Genomic DNA, 10000 nt, shown 5'->3' on the forward strand with positions numbered 1-10000 from the left:
AGATAGAATAACAACTACACAAGAGCAACAGGTGGAGGGGTGAGGCGGGGGAGGTGAAGGAGGATAGGAAGTGGGAATGTGAAGTAAGACTCGAAACTGAAGTTAAGAAAGAAAGAAAAATCCTCAAGTGGAGGCCTGGATAACTATGTAGATGAAGATATGCATATTCATATATTGTCTGCCTTTTAAATATTTCGTATCGTACACTATATTATATCACATTGCATCATATCCTATATCATATTTATATTACATCATATCGTATATCATAGATCATATTATTTCTTATTATATCATACTACATGATACTATATCATATCATATATAACATGTAGTAGGGGGGGTAGCGATAGGAGAGGAAATAATGAGATTTAGAGTAAATGTAATAATAAGAGAGAGAGAGAGAGAGAGAGAGAGAGAGAGAGAGAGAGAGAGAGAGAGAGAGAGAGAGAGAGAGAGTGAGAGTGAAAGAGTGAGCGTAAAAGAGTGAGAGTGAAAGAATGAGAGTAAGAGTAAGAGTAAGAGTGAGAGTGAGAGTGAGAGAGAGAGAGAGAGAGAGTGAAATAATGAGAGTAAGAGTGAGAGAGAGAGAGAGACGAAAATATGCGCTGGCATATGATACAGACAGACATATATCAAGATAACCAGTGAAGTGGGAGAAAAACCCTAAGAAAGAGTGAACCCTCAGGATACTAGGATAGCGAGACCCCTTCTACGGAACCCTTGACCAGCGGTGGGAGGGAGGGAGGAGGGAGGGAGGGAGGGGGAGGAGGGAGGGAGGGAGGGAGGAAGGGAGGGAGGGAGGGGAAGGGGGAGGAGGGAGGGAGGGGAGGGAGGGAGGGAGGGAGGGGAGGGAGGGAGAGGAAGGGGGAGGTGGGAGGGAGGGAGGGAGGGAGGGAGGGGAGAGAGAGAGAGAGAGAGAGAGAGAGAGAGAGAGAGAGAGAGAGAGAGAGAGAGAGAGAGAGAGAGAGAGAGAGAGAGAGGGAGAGAGGGAGAGAGGGAGAGAGAGAGAGAGAGAGAGAGAGAGAGAGGGAGAGAGAGAGAGAGAGAGAGAGAGAGGGGCGGGCATCTTCTGACAAGTGGATAATGGGCCGCCGGCGATAGCATCTCCCATACACGATACGGTCATCGCATACATTATTCATCCGGCCGCCGCCCGCCACTGGACACACTTCCGTCGGCCGAAGCAACGCCATCATTATCCAGGTCCTTCATTAACCTTTGCTCGTCGCCTGACTCTCCTACATCATTTTTTTGTTGTTGTTTTTTTTTTTTTATGGCCCCCTGCCCTTCCCATCGCTTTCCTCCCGCTCTCTTGTCTATTTCCATATATCTGGTTCTCTTCCTCTTATCTCTTGCTATTTATACGGGAATCCTTCTCTGTTTCTCACTCATTCTCTCTCGCGCTCTCCCTCTTTCAATTTCTATGTCTCCCTCTCTCTCCCCCTGCTTCAGTCTCACTCTCACTTTTTCACTCACTGCTTCCCCCCCCCCCACTTCCCTTACCCTCCCTCACCTTCATCCCTTCCCCCTGTTTCCATTCCCCTTCTCCCTCCCTCGCTCCCCCCTCCCTCCCACTTCCACTCCCTTTCCTCCTCCACTCACTTTCACCCTTTCCTGCTCCCCCTCCTCCTCCCCCTCCCTCCGCCTACCACAAAATACCTTCGAGGCCCCTTCCCATACCAGCGCCGGGAAAGGGCGTCGCGAGCAGCTGCAGCAACACGACACAGGCGTCACCAGGCAACGCCCGCCGATTCACTCCCGACGACACGGCACTGCAATCTAATCTAGAGGCCCCCCACCCCCCCACACATGACTGACAGAATGAAAATACAAACATGGGGAAGAGAGTAGCCCAATCATTTTTCTTTGTTTTTTTTTTTTCAAATGGTGGAGAACACGAGAAAAAAAAAAAAAGGAAAATCGAGATAATGTCAGCTTTTAGCTCTGTTTCTGTCATTCTCTTTTCTCTTTTAAATTCACTCTCACACCACTCTCATTTTCATTCTTATACTCTCTCTCATACTCACACTCACACTCACACCCACACCCACACCCACACCCACTCTCACCCTCACCCTCACTCTACTCTCTAACAATCACTCTACTCACCCTCACCCTCACCATCACTCCACTCTCTCTCACCCTTACTCCACTCTCTCTAACAATCACTCTACTCACCCTCACCCTCACTCCACTCTCTCTAACAATCACTCTACTCACCCTCACCCTCACTCCACTCTCTCTCACCCTCACTCCCAACCGCAAGCTTCATCAAGTCCCTGTCATCAACGTCTCGCCAAGAGAGAGAAAAGGACCGATTGAACTAATAAACAACATCAGTGTTTGCAAACGATATTGCAAAAATCCTGTCGTCTCGCAGGCAGCAGCTGAACGCGTCGTTTTAGTCATTTCTCTTTTCCTTTCTTCTTTTCCTTCTGTTTCCTTGTTTACTCTCTCTCTCTCTCTTCTCTTCTCCTGATCATTGTTTTTTTTTTTTTTCTAGACTTGATGTTCCTCCTTTCCTTCCTCTGCTGCTCCTACTACGTCTATTCCTACTTCTGCTTCTGCTGATACTGCTCCTTCCATCCCTTTCTCCTCCTCCCTTTCAACCCTCCCTTGGAATTCTACCTTCATCTTCCATGTTCTCTCCACCACCATCTTCACCACCACCACCACCATCTTCACCACCACCACCACCACCACCATCTTCACCACCACCACCACCACCATCTTCACCACCACCACCACCACCACCACCGCCACCACCTCCACCTCCACCACCACCTTTACGACTACTTTCATTATCATCACTTCCTCCTTCGTCTCCCCCCACCCCCTCTCCTCCACCATCCCCCACCCCTTCGAAATCTTAGTAGTGAGAGAAGAGGGAGAGAGAGGAGGAAAAACAAAATACAGTGGGAATGGTAGATGGAGAAAGGGTACAAGAAGAGGAGAAACGAGGGAGGAGGAGGAGGAGGAGGAGAAGAAGGAAGAAGACGAGGAAGGAAAAGATGACAAGCTAAGAAGGAAAACCCCGAAAGAAGGAAAATAAACGACAAATAAAACAAATAATGAACAACGCCCACGCCCTAAATACCCACCTACCCACACCAAAGACCAAATACCCACACACCACACCCACCTACCCACACGGAAATACCTACAAACAACCTCCACCTCTAACTACCCAACGAAAACCTCGACACCCCCCCTGAACCCCCGAACCCCTCCCACCCCCACCCCCCCACGCCCGGCACCCCACTCCAAAGGATAAGAAAAGAAACACATACTTGAACGCCCCTCTCCAATCCCTCTTCACACTGCATTGTATTTCAAACACTTCTCACAGCGCGTGACGTCACAACCACACTGTTTCAACCTGTGGTCCTATTTTTGGCTTGGTTCGGACACGTTTGCCCTCGACGCCGTTCTTTAGGGTCACTGCGTTATTTACAGCATCACTGTTATTACTATCATTATTAATAAGATCATTATCATCATCGCCATTATGTCACTATCACGATCGTTAATATGTCATCATAATTATTGTCATTATGTCACTATCACGATCGTCAATGTCATTATAATTATCATTATGTCTTTATCATCATTATCGTTATTATGTCTTTGTATCATTTGTATCACCATTACTATCATTATATGTATCTTTACTATCATTATAATCACAACCACAAGTATTATTACAGTCAATAATAATTACAACTATTGTTATCATTATCATTTCTTACAACACAGTCTAATTCTGATATATAGGTCTCTGATGAGCATCGAAGTGTCCTCCTCAAAATCTAACGAGACAAAGAAAAGACAGAAAGGAAGGAAGGAAGGAAGGAAGGATGGAAGGAAGGAAAGAAAGAGAAAAAAGTGAGAGAGAGAAATGGGTGACCATGGATAGGAGAGAGAGAGAGAGAGAGAGAGAGAGAGAGAGAGAGAGAGAGAGAGAGAGAGAGAGAGAGAGAGAGAGAGAGAGAGAGAGAGAGAGAGACAGAGAGACAGAGAAAGAGAGAGAGAAAAAAAAAAAAACATTTATACAAGAAAGAATCCCTCCCGTTAAGTTTCGCTTATTTTATTAGCGAGGGCGCGGCGTGTCTTATCTCCCACTTATTCCATTAATTGGGGAGCCGCGTGTCTTATCTCGCCTTATCTCGGACATCCATACCTAACGTTCGCTCATCAACCTCTCTTCCTCTTTATTTAAATTCTACAGAGCTCTCAAACACGCACACAAAAAAAAAAAAAAAATTAACACATACAAGTCGGTGAAAGTAAAGGAGGAAACAAAAAAGTCAACAACAACAAAGAAACCGCAGCTTAAAAAAAAAAAAATAATAATAATAATAATAAAAAACACTAATAATAATAGAAATGGCTTAAAAATGGCGCCCGTTTCCACAACAACGCCTTGAACTACGCCGGTAGTCAATTTAAGTACCCCCCCCCCCCTAGAGAAGTTCTTTTTTTCAAATCGACTCCTTGCGAACACAACAAACAAATAATCAAATAAAGCACATAATTTATACAAAGATTGAAAATAAATGAAAACGAAAAATCTTCAAGGAAAAAAAGAGAAATTTTTAGCGTAATAAGGTTTCCCTTTCAATTGCACAAGTCCAGCGGAATTTTTTTTATTTTTTGCATTCTCTTTACCTGGGAATAAAAATAATAAATATATAAATAATTTACACAACAGATACGTATGAGTTTTACGCGCGGAAGGAATAGTTCATGCATTTTTTTTATGTAAAATGTTTTATCATTATAATTAATTGCTTTCATTATCGTTACTATTAACATTATTTTCTTTTACAAATACATTTTACCTTTATGAAAACTTTAAAACAATAAACATTTATTGGCGAGTCTCAGAAAAGAAAGAGAGAGAGAGAGAGAGAGAGGGAGAGAGAGAGACAGAGAGAGAGAGAGAGAGAGAGAGAGAGAGAGAGAGAGAGAGAGAGAGAGAGAGAGAGAGAGAGAGAGAGAGAGAGAGAGAGAAAGAGAGAGAGAGAGAGAGAGAGAGAGAATACATATATTTTCAGTAATTTTATTCCCACGACTTCTTCACCTTCCTCTCTCCTTTCTTCCTTACCATTCTCCTCATTTTCTTCTTTTCTCCTTTTAACTCCTGACCCTCCTCCACATTCGTTTCCTCTCTTCCGCTCACTCTTTCTTATTCTTTCTTTCTTTCTCTCTCTCCCCCTTCCGCCAGGACAGCAACAGCGCGGAGTGAACGGAGACAAACAAAACGCCAATGATAAAAAACCAGGACAAAAATATATATAATGCAGAATGCGATAAATCATGTAGAACGAAACATCAGCTGGCAGGGAAGGAGGGAAGGAGGGAAGGAGGGAAGGAGGGAAGGAGGGAAGGAGGGAGGGAGGGAGGGAGGGAGGGAGGGAAGGTAGGAGGGAAGGAAGGAAGGTAGGAAGGTACGAAGGTAGGATGGAAGGAAGGATGGAAGGAAGGATGGAAGGAAGGAAGGAAGGATGGAAGGAAGGAAGGAAGGAAGGGAAGGAGGGAGCGAAGGTGGGAAGGAAGAAGGAAAGGTAGGAAGGAAAGACTGAAAGAGGGAGGGAACGAAGAGTGACGGACAACTGCAACAAAAATAGACACAGAAATAAACGATAAATTCAAATTATTATACAGAGCGAAACGGAATTAGAGGAACGATAGCAAAGGCAGATATTTACATTATTGAAACAGAAAGGATATAAGAATATATATAATTCAACTCTGCCCATCTTGTTTATTCATTTTCTGTTATCTATCTTGTTACCTGCTTGCCTCCCTGCTTACCTGCCTGAATTCTTACTTTCTTTCTTTGCCTGTCTGTCTGCTTGCCTGTCTGCCTGTCTGTCTGTCTAGCAGCCTATCCATTTGTTTGTCAATCTATTTGTGTATCCTTCTGTCTACTTGTTCATCTGTGTATCTCTCCGTCTGACATATTTACCAACGCTCACCCCACATTCTCATGCATACACACATAAATCCACATTTATTTAATGGTATACAAGCAAAAAAGGAAGAGCTTGTGTCTTCGTCCAAACAAAGGACAAGATGAAGCACAAACAGGCTATCACCTCCTTACAAAGGTCTCGACTAAAGAAAATGCAACTCAAAGGTGCAAAAGCAAAAGCAAAACCGTGCTTGCAAGATCACCGTAAATCCATCATGGTGAATCACTCAACATGGACAAAGCATTGTGATTCATGCAAATAATCGCAGATGCGTCTTCATACTGCTACATTTAGTTGTAACTGGGAAGTAGCGAGGAGAGGATGGGGAGGGAAGGAAGGAGGAAAGGAGAAAGGATGGTGGGGAGGGGAGGAAGGAGGATAGGAAGGAGGAGAGGGGAGGAGAGGGAGAGAAGAGGGGAGAGAGAGAGAGAGAGAGAGAGAGAGAGAGAGAGAGAGAGAGAGAGAGAGAGAGAGAGAGAGAGAGAGAGAGAGAGAGAGAGAGAGAGAGAGAGAGAGAGAGAGAGAGAGAGAGAGAGAGAGAGAGAGAGAGAGAGAGAGAGAGAGAGAGAGAGAGAGAGAGAGAGAGAGAGATAGAAAGGGAGAAAGGGAGACAGAGAGAAAGAGAGAAAGGGAGAAGAGAGAAGAGAGAAGAGAGAAGAGAGAGAGAGGAGAGAATATAAGAGACTGACACCGGCAAAGGAAAGCGGAATCCCAGCAGAGAAGGGATAAGTGGGGCACGGCAAGAGAAAGAGAATGAGAACGAGGCCGAAAACAAGAACGCGTAAGAGAGGGAGATCGAGACCCGAGTCCCAGAGGGCGAGACAGCGCGTGGAGGAGAGCTCAAGGGACAGCTAGAGGGCAGACGGCAGAGGGAGGGAGGGAGGGAGGGAGGGAGGGAGGGAGGGCGGCACAGCACCAAGGGGGAGGTAAATATGAATATGCAAGCGTTTCCTTGATGGAGATGCTAAGAAGCTCCTCCTCTCGCGGCTTCGGGATGCTGATGGAGAAGACAACAACAGAGGAGGAGACGCACGGTCCTCCTGCAGACTGCCAAGCGCATGACTGATGAAGACAAGGAACTCTACTGATGGTGTCTAAGAAACCAGCCCCCCCCCCTTCCCCCCTTCACTCCCCACCCCTGGCATGAGAATTCCCCCACCGTCGTCATGCAGTCATTCGGGATGCTAGGTGATTCCAAATCGAGATTCGGATATCTATAAATGTGAAAGATGGAGGATGAGAGATGAGACGAAGATGAGGAGGAGGAGGAAGGGGGGGAGGAGAAGAAGGAGGAGGAGGAGGAAGAGGAGGAGGAGGAGGAAGAGGAGGAGGAGGAGGAGGAGGAGGAGGAGGAGGAGGGGGAGGAGGAGGAGGAGGAGGGGGAGGAGGGGGAGGAGGAAGAGGAGGAGGAGGAGGAAGAGGGGGAAAAAGAAGAGGAAGAAGATGAGGAGCAGATGGAGGATTGGGAGGAAGAGAAGGTGGAAAAGGAAGATGAGAAAGTGGTGTAGGAGGAGAAAGAAAAGAAGAAGAAATGGAGGAAAAGAAGTAGAAGGGGGTAAGTCGGTGTAATGTAGTAGTAGTGGGTAGGTGACGGACGGGCGGACGGGGGGGGGAGGGGAGGCAAGATTATATTATAAGACTGTAGTATTTCTCACTCGCGTTTCTACTCGTGTATCAACGTAGCTTAAAGGAATGGGTGGAAATCAGAGAGAAAAGAGAGAGGAGAGAAAAGAAAGAGGAGAGAAAAGAGAGAGGAGAGGAGAGGAGAGGAGAGGAGAGGAGAGGAGAGAAGAGAGAGGAGAGAGAGAGAGAGAGGAGAGGGAAGAGCGAGAGGCCGAGATGGGAAAACAGAGACACAAAGAAAATTAGGGGAAACAATTAGAAGGAAAATATGAAAGAGATGAAGTGCGGAAGAGGGGAGACAGAGAGTAAGAGAACACGACAGAAACAGAGAAGAAAGAGTTGAGACAAACAGAAGGGGGAAGAAGAGACAGGCAGACAGACAGACAGACAGAAGGGAGCGAGAGCAGACAAAGATCGAAGGGGAAGAGAATGAAAAAAAAGAAAGACTAAGAGGTAAGACAGGTATAAGGCAAAGAGGGGAGAGACAGAGCGAGGAAAGGGGAGGAGAGGGAAGGAGAGGGGAGGAGAGGGGAGACAAGGGGAGACGAGGGGCAGGCTTCTGGCCATCCGATTCGCTGTCAACACTCCCGACCTTCGCTACGCTTCAAGATGATGACGTCACGGGCGAGTACAACCGCTCAATTGGACTCAAGGAACTAGTGAGCAGAGCGATGCATGTTGCAGATATGATGCAGAACAAGGGGGCAAACTAACTAAATATGCAAATGCAGACTGCGACTCGAGTATATACATACATAAGCAGACAGATAAACGCCCACAGAGAGACAGACAGACAGACTTTCTATTTCTTTCTCTCTTTCGTTCCTTCTTTCCTTTCCTCTTTGGTCCTATCTTCCTCTTTCTTTCGTCTCATTTCCCCCCTTTTTCTTCCTATCTTTCTCTCACTCTCTCTCCCGTCTCAATCTCCTTTTTTTGGGCCTGTCTTCCTCTATTTCGTCCTATGTTCCTCTCTCTTCTGTCCTATCTTCTCTCTTTCGTCTCTTCGTCCTACCTTTCTCTTCGTTCTATCTTCCTCTTCCACACCTTCCTTGTCGTCCTTATCTTCATGTGTCCCATCTCCCTTTTCGTTCCCACCTTCCTCTTCCACACCTCCCTCTTCTTTCCCAATCTTCCTCTTCCACTTCCTCTTCCCGTCTCTTACCCACCTCCCTCTCTTCCCTCTCCCTCTCCCGCCCACCTTGATTACTCTCACCTGCGTCCCTCTTATGAGGTAACTCCAGATGCCCCCAGGCTAGCACGTCCAATCATACCTGTGGGAATAAAAGAGAAAGACCGAGTTAGACACATGAAAGACCAACTAGGACTCGTATCTACACATATATACGTAAATTTCGACACGCCAAAGGCTTGATGTTTGAAGACTTTTTCTCTGTAAATATCTATAAGGAGAAGAACGAAATGAAGGGAATCAAAGAAGAAAATGGAAAAGGAAACGAGGAAAGAACGAAAGAGGGAAAATATAAATTAAATCGAGAAAAAAAACAGGAAAAAAGAAAAGAAAAAAAGAATCGAAAGAGAAAATGGAAAAGAAAACGAGGAGGGGATCAAACCGGAAAAAAGTGAAAGAAAACGAAGTGCGAATCCATGAGGGGAAAATAATAAAGAAAACGAGAATTATGCACTCACGGGGGGGAGGGGGGAGGTGAAAGAAAAGGAAGAGAAGGGAAATCAAACTGGAGAGGAGAGGAGAAATAACAGGTGAGCAGAAGAGAAAAATAAAAATAAAATAATGCCAAACGGAGAGATAGAAAAAGAGAATGAAAAAAAAGGAAGAAATGCCAAGCCAATGAAATGAATCATGGCGCGGGCATCAAAGGAAAAGTTCTAAAGGGGGTGGGGACTGGGAGGGGGGGTGAGGGGAGGGGGTTAGAAAAGAGGAGGGTTGTAAGCAGGGGTGAGGGTGGTGGTGGAGGTGGGCAGGGGGTGGTGGTGATGAGCAGGGGGTAGGGTGGGTAGGGTAGAGGGTAGGGGTACAAGGAATGGGGAAAAAAATATAAAAAGGCGGGTATAGAGAAGAAAGGGAGTAGGGTAGTAGGTAGATAGCTAAGTGGGTGGGCAGGTGGGTTGTGGGCAGGTTGTGGGCAGGTGGGTGGGCAGGTGGGTGGGCAGGGATGGGATGAGGAAAAGGGTGGAGCAAGGGTAGAAGGCATAGGGATAAGGGTGTTGCAGATGGTAAGGTGGAGAGTGGGGGGGATAAAGGTTAGGAAAGGGGAGGGTGTAACCAACTTGGAGGCCAGGAGGGGGAGCGAGTGGGTGTCTGTCTTGGACCTAGGGGGTGAGGAGTGGGGAGTGAGGAGTGAGGAGTGGGGAGTGAGGAATGAGTGAGGAGTAGGGAGTGTGTTATGGGGGTGAGGGGGGAGCTATCTAAATCACCA

The sequence above is a fragment of the Penaeus chinensis genome, chromosome 20, assembly GCF_019202785.1.
Source record: "Penaeus chinensis breed Huanghai No. 1 chromosome 20, ASM1920278v2, whole genome shotgun sequence".
NCBI lineage: Eukaryota > Metazoa > Arthropoda > Malacostraca > Decapoda > Penaeidae > Penaeus > Penaeus chinensis.